The sequence below is a fragment of the Pimephales promelas genome, chromosome 18, assembly GCF_988280905.1.
Source record: "Pimephales promelas chromosome 18, fPimPro1.hap1.1, whole genome shotgun sequence".
NCBI classification, from domain to species: Eukaryota; Metazoa; Chordata; class Actinopteri; order Cypriniformes; family Leuciscidae; genus Pimephales; species Pimephales promelas.
In genome coordinates this window covers 9,532,004-9,551,141 of record NC_142786.1, presented here as the reverse complement: position 1 = coordinate 9,551,141, position 19,138 = coordinate 9,532,004, and the positions used below count along the sequence as shown (strand labels likewise).

General features: G+C 38.5%; 1 long non-coding RNA gene across 2 annotated transcripts in view; it reads left to right on the top strand.

Annotated features, from left to right (window-relative positions):
• The window catches only part of LOC148970908 (uncharacterized), a 70,770-nt gene that overhangs the window by 7,061 nt on the left and 44,571 nt on the right, over positions 1-19,138 (top strand). The window contains exons 2-3 of one of the 2 annotated variants that reach the window (XR_016147385.1): positions 4,019-4,109; positions 15,216-15,356. This is a non-coding gene — a long non-coding RNA (uncharacterized LOC148970908). The remainder of the gene's footprint in view (positions 1-4,018; positions 4,110-15,215; positions 15,357-19,138) is intronic. The other variant, XR_016147386.1, reaches the window with a different exon arrangement.

Here is a 19,138-nt window from a genome sequence, read left to right as displayed (position 1 = left end):
CTACAAGCCAACTTAAAATATATAATTATAATTTTAGGTAGCCTATCTTGATCAAAAGATGAAGTACAAGTATAGGCCAAATATACTTAGACTTTTCAGTCAGTAGAAGTCAAGTATACTTAAGTGCAATGTATTATTAGTTTAAAATAAGTATACTAATAATAGCACACTTGAATAAACTTATTTTTCATAAGGGAGATTTAGTTACGATATCTACCAGAAGGTTCTAACAGAGCGAAGCTTGCCAACAAAAACTTGACCCCTGGTGGAAGCTCAGTGAGAATTGAGGCAGAAAAGCAACCACTCCGGTGCACTATTGTGAGCCATCATGAGTGATCCATAATTCTATTACCGACAATCAAACTCAATTGTACTTGAGTCATGTCTTCGCAAGAAACCAGAGTCCTGCTTTTTACGAACAGTACATTACCTTTCAAGTTGCATCTATGCACAATCGATCAAAGGTCAAAGATACTATTCCTGTTTTCCAGCTCAGTGCTAATATATGCAGCTGTACTGCTCTGTAGGTATTTCACAGGCCTCATCCATCAGTCCATCCATGCATTATGCATATCAGAGGTCATATTGGCGGCTGCCTCCCCTGCAGAGGCGTTAATCCTTATCTTAGCTGTAATAACAAGATTAGGCAGGCCGAGGGGCTTATTGGGGCAGCTGGGGGTCCTGCTCTGACCGCAGTGGGGTTGACAAGGCCGAACCGATGGGGAAATCCTGCATGTTGGGCCAACGGAGCTCATTGATTACTTTAACTTACTAAATTGGCCCGGGGTTGTGTTTGACGCAGTGTATGGAGTCCATCTGTTAAACGGTAGTTAGCTTCACGGGGAATGGGCTAATGCCACGCTAGTGGTGCTGAGTGGAATTTACTTGGACAAGCTGGGATTGAAGTGATGCTTTAGGCAGCTCACATCAGCTTGGGATAGTCATAAAGGTTTATGGTGCCTAAGATAATTCTCCTCTGTGGATGTTCAATGTCGCTGCTATGTTTTTCAGTATCCTATTAATTTGAACTCCATTATGTGGGCAAAAGAATGTGGACAATCGAAGACTACACCCGTGTGTCCCTGTTGAAATCATGGGAATTCATTTCTCTTTGCTGCGATAACAGCTTTAAGGGAAAGATTTGCACTAAATTTTGGAGCATGGCTCTCGTTAAAAACACAAAGAAGCATCAGTAAATATTAAACCAAGTGGCATTTATTTTAAAGAATTATAGCACATTCAACCCACTACTGCACACATTTTGATAGTACATGATAAAAATGATTCCACACGATTTCTTGGTTCATTTGGGAGCGTTTTATTGATGATAAAAATAATAAAAAATGTTTATTTTAAATCCTTGCTTATCTGGCTACCCAGTGCAGTGTCTGAACTTTGTATTTTAAGCACTTCTTGCGTTGTTTTCGCCTCTTCACGATGACTCGATTGGTTTAGTCCTCAGTTGTAAGTCGCTTCGGATAAAAGTGTCTGGCAAATGACTAAATGTAAATGTAATGATAAAAAATATTTTGAACCCACCCAAAAATAGTTTTTTCGTTACAATGGTAAAGAATCATAGAAAAAATGATTAATTCACATATCATAAGAATATACAAAATCACAAATCTTAATTAACTATATTTAGAGCATATTGTACATGTGTAATAATAATATTGGTAACACTTTACAATAAGGTTCATTAGTTAACATTAGTAAATGCATTAACTAACATGAACTAGCGATCAGCAATGCATTAGTTACAGTGTTGTTTATTAATCTTTGTTAATGTTAGTTAATACAAATACAGCTGTTCATTGTGCGTTCATGTTAGTTCACAGTCTAATACAACCTTTGATTTCAATAACGTATTAGTAAATGTTGGAATTAATATTAACTAAGATTAATAAATGCTGAAGAAGTATTGTTCACATATTGTACATGTTAACTAATGAAGTTAACTAATGTTAACTAATGAACCTTATTGTAAAGTGTTATCTTTGGCATCTTTGGCAAGGACCCCTTATTGCACAATGTTGCCCTGAGTCAAGGAAAAGCAAAACTGAATTTCTGAACATGCAGAATAAAAACAAAATAAATAAATAAAAATTATGTACTGTACGGTTTATGTCATATCAAATAAGATTACTCAAGCAAATAATCTTACCTTCTTCTCACACCATGTGCTCGTGACCAGGTTTTAGAAAAGGAAGTTGTGCTTTCAAATGGTCCGATACATGACACACATACCTGAGCCTGTTCTTTTTAGTGAATCACAAACATTGAGCGGCCAATGAACTCTGATTCTTAAAGGGTTAGTTCGCCCATTTAAGACATGAAGTTGTATGCAATCCTTACCAGTACTATATAATAGTGCATACACACTGACCCACTCTGTTGTGACCCCCCTGGTCAGAGTTCTGACCGCTGGAAGTTTTTCAATGAAGTACTCCCGGCTTTTTTCCGGGGCCACAAAACTGTGCGTTTTTACGTGAAAAAATGATTTGCGTTTCAAAGCTTGATTAATTTACCACACAAAAAACACGCCGGGCAAAATTCATACCTCAGTTTTAATGCGGCACTATTTTCTATCCATTTCTATCAATCCGCGCCGCCGCAACGTCAACAGTGCGCACGTTACGATCAGCTGTTGATAGCGCGCGACTCGCTGACAACATGTCTGACTGCGAAACTTATGATGATGAAACGAATTTTAGCACAATGTCAGACGGATCAGATGATGAAAGTAATTTTAGCACAACGAAAGGGATACCTGAAGTGATAAATGAACCGGAGTATACCGAACTAACCTATCGATTGACGAGGAGGCCCGCTGTCTGCATTAGCTAGGCTACATCCAATGACATTTTCCCTGCAATGCTAAACCTGGAGACGTTCTTCTACGTACCTAAACTCAATTGGAAAAAGCGACCCAAACCAGCTGGACTGACGGTCAGATGTCGACTGAGTAAGTGTGTGATCGCTCACGTTGCTTGTAGTTTTTTATTTAAGAATTTAACGTTGTTTTGACCAGTTGGCTATATAATAGGCCTAGTCTATCTGACTGCTTTATTATTATTATTATTATTATACTACTGAGTGGACAGTAATACAATTATTAATAAATTAATAATTGTATTACTGTCTTGACACCAAATGTCCCTTCAGCTTGTTTACCGTACAGTTTAGACATGGGATCATAAAGTTAGCTTACCCGTGGTACTGGTAGCAAACAGCAAAACTCTTTAAAATATATTTTTTTTCCTTTTCCTCCTTGGTTGGGGATGTAATCGTCTTCGCTGAAGTGAGCACACACACGAAAATCCTTTATTCGGGATATTTTAGCTCCCATGGCAACCAGCCAAAGCTGTCTCATAGGAAACATGAAAACGATGGAATCTGAACTTTGATCCCGGAACATCCTTGTGGTCACAGCCCGGGAATTTACAAGTTCACACCATTGTTAATTTAATACTTTTTACCTAGTAGTCAATCGATTGTCAAACTATGGAACAGCTGATCGTAACGTGCGCACTGTTGACGTTGCGGCGGCGCGGATTGATAGAAATGGATAGAAAATAGTGCCGCATTAAAACTGAGGTATGAATTTTGCCCGGCGTGTTTTTTGTGTTGTAAATTAATCAAGCTTTGAAACGCAAATAATTTTTTCACGTAAAAACGCACAGTTTTGTGGCCCCGGAAAATAGCCGGGAGTACTTCATTGAAAAACTTCCAGCGGTCAGAACTCTGACCAGGGGGGTCACAACAGAGTGGGTCAGTGTGTATGCACTATAGTGCTGGTAAGGATTGCATACAACTTCATGTCTTAAATGGGCGAACTAACCCTTTAAGCGAAAGAGGCTTATGAGCTGTTTCTTTCTGAATTGCAAACCTTGATTGCTGATGCCACTTGTTTTGATATTTGTATCTAATGCTACATGTGACATAAGTGTATTTTTGTATGCATATGAACCTTTTTTTTAATTTCTGGCTAAGGAATCGCCCTCTTCCACCTCCACAGAGTCATCCCTGTGCTGTGTTTTGAGAGCTCTTCCCGGCGTTCCCCATTACGGAGCATCTCTCAGCGCCGCGATGGCCTTATTCACATTCAGGTATGCCCGGCATGTACTTGAGATTCATAAACATTTTCACCGTTAGCAATTTTTATTCCTCAAAAGCACACGTCCCATAACTGTCACAGACAGATGCTTGCTTGGAATGATGTATGAATGCTCGGGATGACATGGCTGGCTGCTTTGAGCGGCAATGTTTAGAGTCTATTAATTTTACAGTGCTGTTTGGAATTATCCATCTGTTTAAAGGTTAACTGCCTTCTTGCTTGTGAAGAGTACATTTCTCACACACACTCAAGCTTAACACACGTAAGAACATTACCATCATCGCAAGTTTTACCGCAGTACAGCGTGCACGTCAAGCAGCAAAGCCCATTAAAGGGGTATCGGGCGGCGCGTCTCTCTCCGCTACTTTAACGGGCCTGCTCGGGTGTATACTTCTGTATGAGATGTATTATCTGGCAAACAATCCACTTAATGCCCAAAGTGAAGTGAAGAGGCGTTTTTACAAGTCTGTAGATGAGCCTCGCTTTCGTGGACGCTGTCCGTACTCTGATTTAGCACGCTAGCCTGCCACTTGACTGTCAGTCGGCCAGAGTAATCTCTCCCCGTCAGCTGCCAGCCAGGGTGAAGTTCATCTTTGCAATAACGTTAAATGCACTGGCGCTTCATCCTTCATGAATATGAATGGCTATATAAATAGGGAAGTTGAAGAGCAGATAGATCGGGTGGCTGTCACTTCAAACTTCCTAATCATCTCCGCTAAAAGCATGCCTTGCCAAGCAACACAAGTCAGTGGGACTTGACACGAACCTTGGGAAGTAGCGTTGTTTTGGTTTGTTTTTTTTTTTTATCATGCAACCTATCAAATGTATCTGCCTCGCGAGATTCTCATGGGACAGACGTATCAGCTGCAACACGCTATGGCGGCCGATTACAAGACGTGCCTTATCTTTGATTTTTTCAGCATGTGGTCTCCTGAGGGTTTTCACCTACTGTGAAGCACATAACGATTCCTAATTCATTGTAACTCAAAATAATAATTGTTGAAGCTTACTTGTGTGTAGAAAAATAAGGAGGAATGCATATAAATAATTATAAAGGCACATCAGCAGAGTTAGCTTCTATGTCGTCTTTTTAAGGATATGATAATTCTGTCATTATTTATTCACCCTCATGTCATTCCAAACCATGTATAACTTTCTGTGGAACCCAAAATTTGTATCTATTTTTATCTAATTGCGTCAAGCACAACTCATAGTTTTGTGTGGGAATCCAATTTAAAGGCAAAGTTACATAGTAAGTCTGTGAGTTGTACTCGATTCATTAACAAACCATTCAGACCATTCAGTTTTTGGTGAACTCAATCAACAGATTTATTGGAAAGACTCGTTTGTGAGCCAGTGTGGATGTCCAGATTTTCAGGTTATAATAAATTTCATCAAACAAAGCTACTGTGTGGCTTCACAAGACTTGGTTGGAATATAATACATGAGTCATATTAATCACTTTTCTATCGATCGCATGAGTCATACTGATGGTGCTATTTATTTTTGTCTAACCCTTATCTCCAAAGTGAAATCTTAGTTGGCCAGACAGTGATTCACAGTTTATGAATTGTTCAAATATTGAGCGCACCATGAGTGCATACTTTGTCACCATGAGTTTTTAAAAGCTTAGCTGTTAATGAATAGTCCTCAAAACTGGATGTTGAAACAGTATTCTTTCTTGAAAGCAGTTTTAGATATGTCACAGACTTTTCAGACCTTCGGCCCATGCTCATTGTCACTGCATGAAAAGCAAGGATTACAAGGACAATAACTGTACCGATAAAGATAAGATATAGATATAAATAAACATTCTAAATTGAGTCCACACTACAACTATAATGACAATGGCACAGGGGAACGGAATCCTTGGAATTACTTTTAAAGTGATTATTTTTCAAGACGATGAATGCCTCTCTCTTCCTCTAAAATGGATCACAGATTTTTATGACATCACCGTAGACTTCATCTTCTGTCCAATCAAATGCTCTCTAAAGCATAATGCTCTTCCTACTGTATGCTATAAATACCACCTGGCCAAAGCGACCGTTGACACGGAGCAATATGGGTAGGAGATGTGTGTTTGATTGCTCAAACACTAGAGTTTTATTCCGTTTTCCAACTGTACGTGGTTTAAGAATGAAATGGCTATAATTTATTGACATCTCTACTGTTAAATCCAACACATCATGAGCGCAGTGCCGTCATAGGTGGGGTGCGAGGCTTGCTGGATCCTCTCTTCGGCAACCAAGCAAAGGAAAGTCTGCACCTCCTCGTTTGATCATGGCATATTCTTCCGAGTTGCCATAATAATAGTAGTAAGTTTAGAAACTATCTCTGGCCAAACTATTTAAAAATGGCAGGGTTATTCTGGAATTGATGACAATTCTCTCTGACAAATCAGCAGGCAGCATTGTTTTCACGTCACATTTTAGTATTACATACAGTATTTTAGCACATTTTAGCTCGCCTTAGCTTGCTTAGAACCTCGCCGGTGGTGATAAAAAAAAAAAAAAGTATCCGAAAGCAGGTACAGTTACAACTTTTACACAGTGTTACACAAACAAAGGCGAGCCGAGCCGAGTTGAGTCGAGCTGGTACTGTGTAGTGGGAAAGCGCCATTAGACTGTGTAACAACCCACTAAACACTGGACGTCGGATAGACGTGCAGATCATGTCTATATTGGGTCCGTTGGTCCATGACTAATTCTGGACATCTATTCGACGTCCAAACTAGGTCCACTATTTGGACGTCCAACCATGGCCCAATTTGGACGTCATGTTGACGTTCAACACTTGACCGTTGAACTGGGTCATTTTTTTGGACTTCGTTTGGACGTCTATTACAGGTGCAGGAAATGTACATGATTAATTGTAGCTCAAACAGTAGAGCATTGGCACTTGTGAAACAGCCACCTAATGCAATGCTTAGATCATGGGTTTGATTCCCAGGGAAAGCAGGAATGTAAAAGTGCAATGTAAGTCACTGTGGATAAAAGCATGTGTCAAATGCATAAATATAAATACATGGTACAGATAACATCCTTTAAAAATGTTCTCTACCTTTTTGAAACATGGGACTACAGTTATAGAAGTTATAGAAGATACTAAATTTGATGTTGAAAAGACGTCCACAAACGACCACATTTGGTCCCACCGACGTCAATATTAGACGTGCAAAAGACGTCGCCTGCCGTTACAAAACAACCCCTTCAGTGGACTGAAATTGGACGTCCAAAAATTACATAGAAAAGACGTCACTCTAACGTCACATTGCGCAGTGGGAAGCCAAGACACATTTTTATGAACCTTGCAATGCAAAATGCAAGAGAAACAGAGCGTACATCTCTGTTATGGGAACAACACATTATGGAAGCGTCACATTATTCATGATAAAACAAAAAGCATCAATAAGTTGCTGACTAATGAATAATTGGATTCAACCTCGTGATAAATATGCAAGTTTGTGTAATATAGGTGAAATTACTGTCCCAACAGCTTTTCCCACTTCTTCAGTCAAGTTTTAAATGCGCAGCAGGTCCGTGGATCTAATGATCTATAGTACATTAAACATGCATCTTGCATTTAAAAGTGAAATGCCCTGCAGACAAGCTATTTACTTTTATTTATCCGTTAAAACACTTGATCACACGATTAATATTTCATATGAATCAGACTTAATAATATTTGATTGTAAAAGTTACTTACAGCATCCAAAATGAATGCAAAAATTTATTTTTTCATGATCCACTGAAAACCCCACTGCCCACATGCTGTTACATCTTCTGTGTACATCCAGTGTATAGCCTACATCATCACCAATTATGAATTATGCATGTAGCCAGCACTAGTCAAGAAGGAAGATTAGACATGTCATATATCTGCAGGTAAGAAAATGTCATGGGCAAAATGTGTTAACATTATAAACATGTTAGTTTTACATTATTTGAAACTGCCAAGGCAGTCAAGAAGATAATGGGCTATTTGCTTCTGACGCGCTGTCTCGCCACTTGATTCCGGTGTAGAGGGTGTTGTGCTTAGGATGGTGATCATAATTAACCATACAAACAGCTCAATTTGAATGAAGCGCCCATAGTTTACAGCTCCATTTCAAGGGTGCAAATATCCTCTAAATGAATCAGATTCAGTTCCCGCCCCGAGTGTAAAGCCTAACGTGATTGGTTGTAGCTAGAACGTGCTACGATTGGTCAGCTCAATGTGGGTGGCAGTGTTGTGGTCGAGACCAGCTCACTCGAGTCCGAGTCGAGACCGAGACCATAGAGGGTCGAGTCCGAGTCGAGACCGAGACCAAAGACAATCGAGTCCAAGTCGAGACCGAGACCTTAGAGATTGGATAACCTAAGGTTGGGTCTCAAACCAGACCTAAAGATATCTTCAAGAATATGTAAAATATTTGGTGGTAACAATAAAATTGGCACCATACTCAAACAGTAAACCAAATATACCACGGAATCATGTACACTGTAATGGTAAAAAGGCCAAATAGTGGTGTAGGGAATTTTATTATGATTATTACTTACAATTGTTACAATCATTAAGTGCTCTTTCACATAACATTACTGTACGCAAATTCTGTGTGGCTCTAATATGCAAACTGAATTATGGATGATAAGGCAGACTTTTTCGATACATAGTTGAGCTAGAGGCTCCACATCACATCGGACCTGGGTCCTGCTGCATTTGCATGCCGCGAACATTATAGTCTCAAGTCATGCGCAGTTGCGCACAAGAAAGTCAGCAATCATTGGACATTTCAATCAAACAACAATTTAAAGAAATATTAACATACAGTAATAATCATGACGTATTTTGAAAGGGACTCGAGTGGACTCGGGAATAAGTTCGAGTCCCGACTCCCAATATGTTCGAGTAATAAGACCGAGTCCATTAAAATATGGACTCGAGACCGAGTCCGAGACCGAGTACAAGTCTCGAGTGCACAACACTGGTGGGTGGAGTCCACTTATTTGTGGATTTGTCTGCACCTCGACGCTAGAAGTGTTTCAAAATCCACAAATGCACAGGAACCGATTCACAAATATGTGAGGGGATTTACAAATGCACAGAAAGCGGTTCACAAATAAATTCCATCAGGCAGAGTTGTATTTGTGGCATAAAAAAAAAAAAAAAAAAATTGTAAATATATAGGCTATTTTTATTTGCAAATCTCATTTTATTTATTTTTGAGTTTTATCATTTTTTTGTGAAACTCTTTACATTTATTTATTTATGCGGATCTTAATCTATTTATTTGTGAATTTGTTATATTTTTGTGAATCTCTTTACATTTATTTGTGGATCATAATCTACTTATTTGGAATAATGCAACAGTTCTCACCCCATACTGGGCCTTTAAAGCAGCTCATTACAGAACTGTAGCACGCGCGTGTAATAAACAGAACGTTATCGTGCATTGACGTGGTTGCTAATATAGCTGTTGTAGTTATCTTAATAATTATCGTTCTTGGTGTGACCGGGCCTTACATGTTGACAGAATGTTCATTTTTGAGACCTCTTTCATACCACCTCTTTGTGATCTGCTACTGTTTCTATTGACACTCTTTGAAAAACAACAACCACAAGGCAAGTTGTCAATCAAGCACTCTCGTCGCTCTCTGGAGTTTGGAGAGGTAGAGCTCTATCTGAAAGCTGTCTCAGACACCACAGTCTCTACTCTGGGGCTGACACATCCCCATGCTGTTCCCTGTCACCTCACACACATACACACACACACACACACTGAGCAGAACATGTGACACTGAGTGCGACTTCTTCCACACACACACCGAGTTAATTCCCACCTGCGTATGTTTCTTCTTCCACATCCGGCTGGTGTTAACCAAACCCTTGGATTGTGGAGAAAGCAGAAAGGGAGATGACAAAATAAAAAAAGAAAGGGAAAATTGAGCTTCAGCACATGCCAAAGCTGGGGCTGCCAGTCAGTGACACGTATTTTGACAATCATAGGCTGTCATCACTCTGTGATCAGAACTGCCAGTGGTGAGACAGTTGGGAGATGAGCCGAGGACTGGCAATCCTCACCTTCCTCCCTATACAGCGCTACCGGGAGAGTCACTTTTGTTATTTATACACACTGCTGTGTTGGAAGGCAGCAAATCAAACATGTCAGAAGAGCCATGTGCCACCCAGAGTGAGTGTTACCGACGTACCGAGGCGCAGGGAGTTTAGAGGAGTGTTTTGTTCCAACAGATGCCTAATGCAGAAATCTAAGCGTTGACGAATTTCTGAATTGTATGCTACACGTGTTTCTGTTTGAGCAAGGTTTTTGCAATGTATTTTAAATGTGTGTAGCACATTTTTTTAATTTTGTCCCTCAAAGAACTTAAGTAAACTGAAAAACTCTCCCACACAGAAACAAATAAACATAAATTCATCATAAAAAAAGTATGATACATGAAATTGCCACACTGAATGAATATCATGTTTAGGAGATAATTCAGTGGTTAAGTTGGACAAATGGCAATATTGTGAAATATTAATATTTTATATTCAAAAGTTTGGTGTCGGTAAGACTTTAAACAACTTTGAAAGAAGTCTCTCAAGCTCAGGGCTGCATTTAGTGATAAAAATAGCTGGGTTTCAGTCACGTGATGATTATGGGGCTGTTTACACCTGGCCACTTTGTGCGTTTTCTCAGATTGGATAGCTGATTAACATGTTTTAACATGATTTAACATGTTTTTCACTTTAAAATAATGGGCCACATCACTAGTAGTTCCTGCGGGATGACAAGGTAACGCTTAAGTAGTTAGTGAGGAGTAAACATGTTTTTCACAAATGATACAAGTAATTTAATTTTATTTATACCATGGTCTGGGTGAATACTCGATTCTGATTGGCTGCAGGGTGTCCGTTAAGTAAGGGTTAATGCCCTCCGCTCCGCGTCGGCTGCTTCACGCCTCGCCGTCGTCCATTAAAACCTGACAATGGACACCTCGAAGGGCATTAACCCTTACATTTGACACATACTGTACAGGTTCTGTGAGGCACTAATATTCTAACAAACTGTAATCTGGAAGATGTTGTTTTGCGCTTATCGTAACATAAATGCAGCCAATTTCTTCATTAAAGATACAAATTGTTTTTGACAAGTGAACATCAATGTTTATTTTCATGTCCTAAAGAGAAGTCCTCCTCAGGCAGCTACTGCAGCGTCCATCCTGGCAAGATTAGTGGTCACAATCTCAACCTAGCTAATGAATTTGGGGGGATAAACCCCCACAATTGTTCACTTTTTAAGACATGTTACTTTTGTGATTAGTAATTAATTGGTTATTATTTCTTATTTCACAAGTAGTTCTCAATGAGGATATATATTTATACCAAAGAACTACCTTTGTACTAAATTACTTAATGCTTAGTTAATATTGCTTCCATATTAGTTAATAAGTTTGGTGTTAATGCAGTACTACCTATTACTTCCTGCATAGCTACTTGTTAACTACGGACCATTATTTTAAAGTGTTACCAAAAAGTGATTGATGATGTGCGTTTTAACATTGCTAAGAAAATTCCCGCTCCTCCATGAGAGATATGAGACCGGTGCGTTTCACAGGTTTCGCTCATCGGTAATGACGCCACCGGCCTTGCGTCGTTCTCCACGCGGCCCTTACTCGTCCGGCTCGCCTCAGTAAACATGATGAATGGCAACAGTAGAACGCAAAAGCCGAATCCCAGACATTTTGGGCGATCTCGAAACACATTTTCGGGCAGACTCATCACGGAGACTCTCTAGTAACATTAGCCTAGACTGTTATTTAACTATTGTGCTCTGTAGGCGTGGCCTCCTAGGTCAGCGAAGCAAGTGCATTCTGGGAGTTGTTGTCTTTCATCCACATAAGCCAAAAATATATTTTCTGGCTTTTTTCAGTCTAGAAAGCTCCAAATTCAAAAGTAATTTTACATTTCTTCTACATAAATTACCCATTTTAAATATACATTCATCTTTCCAGAGGTGGAATGACCCTTTAATATTTTTGTAGAAAGTGTGATCCATTTTTTTCCCCTCAGAATTCTTTGATGGATAGAAAGTTCAAAGGAGCACCACTAAAATAATAAAATTATGGTTGTACATGTATTAATTGATTTGTTATACTGTATGTTAATATATTTAAATACATTTTATCAAAAAAATCTGTCACGTTTGATCAGTTCAATTCATCCTTGCAAGTTAATTAAAATAAATCTTACTGATATTTTCTTTTCTGCTAAATTAAGTTTAGTATTTTTGCAGAAAAAGTAACATTGAGTCATTAAACATTAGCTTGGTTTTGTCTAAACCAAGACAAAACCAAGCTAATGTTTTTTTTTTTTTTTTTTTTTTTTTTTTTGCTAGGCAAGGCAGCTGCATTTGAACTCTCTCTAATCTCTTTCATAATTGTCTTCTTAAGCAGAGCAAAGATGCTGCGGGAGAACCCCAGAACAGGTGATGATCACATGACCTCGCCCTCATTGGTATCCCGATCTGTCCCGAAGCATTATTCAAACCATCAAGATTTACAATCCAAATTTACCACAGCTGCCTGTACCAAGGGCTTAGTAAAATGAGAAAATGTTGTCTTATGAGGGAGCTGTGGACCACATGTCATGACTGTAGATGAGTTACAAAGGTTGTTCTGTTACACACCGTTGTTGCTTAAACATGTTAGCAAGTTGCTATTGCTGGTAATTAGCCAAAGTGCTGGAAATATTTCGCCTATGAGTTTGCGACATGAATTTTAACCGAGGTGGGAGAAGATTCCTGTGTTGTTAACCCCAGCAGTGACAGGGTTAATTTGAACAGTCTGCCCATGAAGCTGCGGGGCAGGGGAGCAGCTTTTTGATCTGTGTGATGGACAGACATTCAACAGCACCAGGGCACAGCATGTAACAAGAGAGAGAGGGAGAAAGACGTACAGCATGGCATCTTGTCCATCTTCTGATGTTCCAGCGCTCTGTCTGCCGAGTGTTGTGTGAGATTGTTCGCCGTGTGATTTTTCTCTCCGGAGAGCAGGTGGAAGGGAAGGGGGGATGCTGCACCAGCTCGTTCTGTGCAGCCATGTGAACAGAGCCCTATCCCAAAATGAGCCTAAAGTGGTCATTACATTACAGAGAGAACTGCAGTAAAGCAGTGGGAATAAAACAAACCAAATCTAATGTGGGGCTGCACACACTAGAGGCTTGCTAAGAGGACTCTTCATTTTATAAATAGTTTTCAGGGCTAAATTTGAAACGTTTGGTTGTAGACGCACACCTCTCAGGCGTCTCGTGCTTAGAAAATAAATTCAGGGGTTATTAGAACATGCAATGAGAATATTGCCAACAAATTGCTCTTACAGTTTGCTTTTGGTCATCAAAAGGTGCGTCCCAATTCGCATACTTATGCACTGATCTATGCCATTTTATAATATAAATATTGAGAAAAGTGTGATCATGCTGAAAAGTCCAACAAGAAGTGCACTTCAAATGTCTGGATGATGCACTTAAAAGCAAAGTGTGGAATGTTGGACACTTCATGCATTTGACATATGCAGCTTTCAGGGGCAGGGGCTCTTGCACTACAAAAATGGATGTCTTTTTTTTAAGTGCAAATATCAAAACATTCTTAAATCAAGGTACATTTACTTGAGAAGAAAATAATTTATGATATTAAATCTTCTGAAAAACTGATCAAAATTAAGTGATTTTATGCTCAAAACATTAACATTTCATGCGATGTGTCAATTGGGGAATAAAAAAAAAAACTTGAAGGGAAAAGAAGTTTATTTTTCGCCTTTCATAAAGTCTGAAAATAAGACTTGTTATATTATGTCATTTTGCATCTCAAGTGTAATTGTATCTCTATTTAAGAATGTTTAAATATTTTATTGGATAAAAAGACAACAATACTGAGTCAGTGTAGACATGCTGTATGTCAAAATAACCGTCTAGAATTCATATAGATTCATTTAGGACAAGTGCAGATTGTATTCCATGTGATTTGGGACAAGTTTCCAGTGATTAATTTAGGTGCTACAGTTAGCCATCACTGCCAATCGAAAATGAACCACAAAATGACGGAACAGTAGCGGTGTCTCAGATTGTGTAATTGCCCTTTTTCAATTAAGGATTTTCCTCATTAGTGTTAATGAAGTGTGTTCTTTAGAATCTTTTGGAATCTTTTTGTCGTTTTGTCACTTTGGATGAACGCATCTGCTAACTTAATGAATATAAATTCTTTAGTCATGCAAGTGTGTAGTATGAATATGTTCCTGTGTTGACTGCATTTGGAAAATTATTTACTTAGACTTGAAAAGAACAGTTTGCCATTTTATTATTTTTCATTGACTCCCATGGACTCTAGTAAAGAGGCCATCATTTGCACGCTGCAGAATCTTGGTGAATGCAGTTCATTCAGGTCATTTTTCAACCAATGTCTGATTTTCACATACACTATTGTAACGTGCGAGCTATATATAACGTCATATAACTGATGTCTTGGGACGTCTTTTGACCATACGTCAACATCCGCCTTTTTAGGGTACCCTTAAACGTTGGTTGACGAACCCGGGCTGTCACACAACTGACGCTTTACCTTTAATGTCAGTTAGGTGACGGGTAGGTTTAGGTCTGGGGTAGGGTTAGGATCTGATAACATCATCTAACTGACGTTTAAGGGTACCCTAAAAAGGCATATGTTGACATATGGTCAAAAGACGTCCCAAGACGTCAGTTATATGACGTCTTGCGCTGTGTGAGCAGGGGAGGCAGAGAGCAAGCACAAGTTATAAGAGAAACACAAATGCAGAATAATCCAAGAACAAGAGTATATATCCACACATTGAAGGCAGGAGAGCAACATAGAGGATCAACGGCCGACAAACAACTGACGATTGGACAGGTTAACAAGGGGTTGATGCGGGACAAGTGCCAGTGTTTAGTAGTCATGGGAACTAATGAGGGTAAATATGGTGACAAACAAGGCAGGACAACAAGACAACAAGGGAAACAGGAACCAAACACAAGAAGACCTCTATACCTGCAAACTGTATAGATTTTCATTTTAGTTTTTTTTTTCTTTTCATTTGTTTTCTTATAGAAACATGTGGAGAAACAGGAAGGCAGACAAGAGAGGACTTACAGAGGTTCAGAACCTTTCTCAGGTCCCCTTGAGCCAGCAGTTAATTCACACTTCACTTCATCTGAACCACTCTCTCCAACAGCGTTTAAGTTTTAAGAGGTCAGTCTGTGGTGTTGAGATCCTATATTGCTCACGTACATTATCTTTGTGTTATATGAATTAGCCAGAGTTCAAACTCTATGTTTGTCATCATTTACTCGCAGTTCAAACGTGCCTTTTTTCAATTTTTGGAACTCAAAAGAAGATGTTGTTTGGACTGTAATGGCTTTTATTGAAGGGGTATAAAAGCACTGAGACATTTTGCTTAATATCTTTTTTGTTCGCCAGAAAAAAAAGATGGGATTTTATTTTGTAATTTTTGGGTGAACGACTTAATGGAAGTAAATAGAACACAAAGTGTGACAGCGGCTTTAAAAGTGATCCCATATTGATTTTATTGAAAACACTTTACAATATTTGATTGTTCATTTGATAACATTAGTCAACTAGTTAGCATGAAGAATAAACAATACTTCTACAGCATTTATTAATCTTAGTTGCTCAACCCCAATTAATAATCTTAGTTGCTAACCGACCCAGATGCTAAATTTCAACATCTATATACATATGTTGTACATTAGTTAACGAACTGTGAACTAACATGAACAAACAATGAACATCTGGATTTTTATTAATTAACATTAACAGAGATTAATACTGTAAAAAAATATATTGCTCATTGTTAGTTCATGTTGGTAAATACATTAACTAATGTTAACAATTGAGACCTTATTGTAAAGATTTATTAAAGGGATAGTTCAGAAAATGAAGCCATCATTTACTCACCCTGGTGTTGTTCTTATGTCGTATGCCCTTCTTTCTTTTGTGGGCCATTAAATAAATTTAATGAATTTAACAAATGTTATTTAGCAAAATTCTTAACTTGGTCATTGGTCTTCTCTGCACGAGCTTCAACGTGCGCATGAGAATCTATTAGCGCTACAGTTCACTTGCAGTTCACTCTGGATCTGCCATAACCAATCGTTAATGTTTGGTTGTGACGTATGACGACTCAAACTAGCGCACCTCAACATCATTGTTCTCAGCCACTCCCTCTGTTCGCTGATTGGACCAAAAAAAAAATTGAATCGGAGAAAACCAAAGAATACCGTACACCACAATCCCAGACGTAGTACTGAGGGAAAATTAATATTCAGTGGAAGTACGTAGGAGGGCGGAGCCAGCTAGGCTAGCAGTTCACTCCAACTAGCCCAGAAAAAGCACACAAGTTGTGAGAAATCAAGATTAATCTTGAATATATCCGTTGTGTTCGGCTTAAGAAGTTATCGCATTCACGTCTGTCATTCTGAGAGTTCTGGTCTGGTGATACTGGACTGAAGAAAGTGCATACTTTTGGGGGATTTGTGTTGTATTCAATGTATTTTAATGTTTTTGTTAATCTTGATTTCTCACAACTTGTGTGCTTTTTCTGGGCGAGTCCGAGTGAACAGAGCTGCTAATAGAGTGTCACGAATGTTCATGCACAAGAATTTCGTTAAATAATACATACAATTTTAGTTTGTTTTTCATCTTATATATATATATATATAATCTTTATTTAAACATGAAATGTCCCATTGAGACAGTCTCTTTTATAAGGGAGTCCTGTATAGCACAATTTTCAACCACAAGCTGAAAAACAATACATTATGTAAATTAAAATACCATATAGATTTACACAAAATTTACAAAATATTTACACAGAAAAAAAATGCAATGAGTTTAAAATATATAAACAGACCAAATAAGGACTAAAAGTCGAGATCTACATACCATTAATTAAAACAGGTGTATATGTCCTTATATGTAAGGAAATTAGCACACCAATCTTAAGCCTAGACTGAAGTTCATTCCAGGATGAAGGGCCAAAGTAAGACAGATTCCTCTTTCCTGCTTCTGTGCATCTTATTCCCCCCATTTTTAGACACTTTTGTGTTGAAGTTTGATGCTGATCGCTATTTACTACCATTATATGGATGAGCACGAGTGGGACATTTTAAAAAAAATTCTCATTTTGTGGTCCATAAAAGAAAGAAGGGCATATGACATTAAGAACAAGAACCAGGCTGAGTAAATATTAACTTCACTTTTTATTTTATGGTGAGCTAACCCTTTAAGATTTTTAGGTACACTCTCAGGGGAAAAATGTACAAAAAAAAATGTATCTTTAGGGGTACAACTGGGGCAGAGCCCTCAAAGGAAATGTTTTACCCCTAAATAGTTGTTGTATCGACTATTAATATCCAATTCACAGCCGGCTTACCGGACAGCCTGAAACAGATGTTTCAATATCTTCTATCTAAATCCCTTTTGTTTTGGTTAATAATCATCAACATGTGTTTTGTAAACAGTGTGACCTGTATTGCCCTGATTAGCGTTTGAGAAGCAGGAATCTGATCTCAGGTCAGACGTATTAAGCTGTGAATGAGTGGAGTACTTCTAATTACCGCAGGTGTGATTTAATGCATTTAGTCTGCGTGATATTGTGTGTCAACAGCTTTACTCAGAGAAGGTATAGACAATGTTTAGTCACTCCGTCTGACAATAACGAGGGATTTTAATTAACAGCCTGTCTTATTATCCTCTCACATTGAACAACATATCATCAGAAATGGAAAGAAACACAGCTGACTTCAAGGGCTGTCTCAATTTGTACACGGTAATTAAAATCAAATGACAATTTCATTTGACTGTTTAATTGCTCGACTAAACCTCTAAGCAAATTTCGCAGAAATGCACGCAGGTAGCTACATTCAATGGCGTGTAAACATGAATATAGGCACAGTACCTTAGTAGTTTTGCATGAGCATATGCGTGCAGACAGACACACACACACTCGCGCGTCTGGCTCACATTCCGCCACAAGCCGTCTGCTTTTCAACTTTGATGCAACTTAAAAAGAAATCACCTCCCACTTCTTTTTCTCGCCTATTTCATATAGGTGGTGTGAACACCTTTTAATGCAATGAGATAGAGAATATGAAAAAAAAAAAGGCTCGGATATGTGCTTGTCTCTGCGTGTTTATCGAAAAAAAATCTCGTCTCAATGTCTAATTAAAGGGATAGATTCTCACAACAATAAATGAATATGCAGATGAGTCTTGCGTCTGGTGCTAATTTCATGAAGCGACGATAACAAGGCCGAGTTAATCTCCTCTCTTTTAACCCTGATTTAGTTGATCCACCATAACAAACAAACAGGAATAATAATCCTATTATTGTCTTAATAGCACATTTTGTTCTGAGAAGTCTTTCTGAAGACGGAGCTTTGAGGTAATGCTGCCTTTATTGAAACAAACAAAACTCAGAAATCAATTTTCATTCATGCTTTGTCTCTCGACTTTTGCTACCCATACGATATCTTTACGTCTCCTGTTGGTTATATGTTTATTTATTTATTTGTACCCTCTCTTCCTAACAGCCCTCTGTTTTTACCGTTTGCCATTTTGCTGGTCGAGTAATGATAATGAACAATACGAGCCCAGGCTGGAATTAACAATAAGGAGCTTATAGTCTTCCAATGTCACATGCATTTACCACTTGCCATTCAACATAACAGTTTTACCTGGATGTTTGTTTCAGCGAATCATTCACAGACGATTTTAAAGCTCTCTGGATGTGGAGTCGTGGTGTTTGTCTGTTTATGCTATGACAATTTTCAAAGTCAGCATGAAATTAAAATTATGATGTTCACTTTCTAAATACACATTCTTGGTCTTATTGTGAACAATGGAAAACATATCTTTTCCCCAACCTTTTTTTTTTTAATGTTGATTAAATCAGTTTGATAAATTCTTGCCCGTGACCTTTATTAAGTACATCTTGCTAGGACCCTCTTTTGC